This window comes from Pipra filicauda, unplaced genomic scaffold, assembly GCF_003945595.2.
Source record: "Pipra filicauda isolate LSUMZ 115617 unplaced genomic scaffold, ASM394559v2 scaffold89_size2521313_pilon, whole genome shotgun sequence".
Taxonomy (NCBI): domain Eukaryota; kingdom Metazoa; phylum Chordata; class Aves; order Passeriformes; family Pipridae; genus Pipra; species Pipra filicauda.
The window spans coordinates 20,576-21,672 of NW_024105086.1; the positions used below are offsets into that span (position 1 = coordinate 20,576).

General features: G+C 52.3%; 1 long non-coding RNA gene across 1 annotated transcript; it reads right to left on the reverse strand.

Annotated features, from left to right (window-relative positions):
• Positions 1–555: 555 nt before the first annotated feature.
• Positions 556–843, reverse strand: LOC120325241. Its single transcript, XR_005567136.1, has 3 exons — positions 798–843; positions 660–700; positions 556–568 (listed from the first exon to the last, which is right to left on the reverse strand). It is a non-coding gene; the product is annotated as an uncharacterized LOC120325241 (long non-coding RNA).
• Positions 844–1,097: the final 254 nt, after the last annotated feature.

A 1,097-nucleotide genomic window follows, 5' to 3' on the forward strand; every position in this document is an offset into this window, starting at 1 on the left:
ATCTACCCACTGATCCACGGAGCAGGGCAGAGCAGTTCCAGGCTGACCCCAAGTGAGACACCCCACACCTGTGACCACACACACCATGTGACACAATTAAGAGACGAAGGACACAAAACACGCACGAGACAAAGGACGTGACACACACCAGAACTGCTCTGCCCGGCACACGGGAATCCAATGATAAAAAGTAAGCCCTTCCTTTGATGCGTCCAAATAACCTGTCACAGGATACCCCCTGCACCGGACTCATTGCAAAAATCCCTCCAGGCGAGGCACAGACTTGCACCCACTCCCAACCCCTCTCTGGGTCTTTGCCCTGCACTTATCTTTCCAAGTGCAGGGGATGCCAATCCATCTTGGATGCAGAGGAGGGGCACCTGGGCTGGCTCAGAGGTTCCTGCCATCGTCAGACTACTCGGAGTCAACTGCGAGAAAGAAAACCAGACACCATATCTGAGTAGTGTGACACGTGGCCCCAGCCCCCATGATCCCTCTACTCACTCTCAACGAGGCAGGTCCTCAGGGCGCTGACTCTGACCAGACTTGGACAATGTGCTGTCATCTCCTGGGATACATGAGCGAGAGAGAGACAAAATTAGAGGGCATCTCTAAAGCTGTAGTGGATTCCTGCTCCTCCTGCTGCCTCCCCGACTCACCTCCAATGCTCATCTGCTCCCAAAGGTTAGCTGGATGGCACCTGCAATCCAAAAAGCTCAGTGCTTCATTGCTGATCCTTTCAATACTCGGAGATTACCTACAAGGACAGCTCCAGAGGAGCAAACTGTGTCCGTCACCTCACTGTGAGTTGTGTTCGGCCATCTGAGGCTGCCTACATCTCCTGCAAAAAAACCCAGAGGCAATTGTGAGTACTTAGATACTGCCCAAGAGTTTGCTGCTCCCATGGCAGTTTCTGTCTGACACCCCTTGACCGTGACCTCTTACAGGACTGCATGTTAGAAGTCTGTGCACTGCCTGTAAAACAAAAAAACAAGTATGTACACAGATTCACCACAAATACACTGCCTGCAAAAGAGCAGCTAGTTTTCTCCTGCAGTCACTGCTCACCTTCCTCACCGGGCTCACCTTCCCTCTGG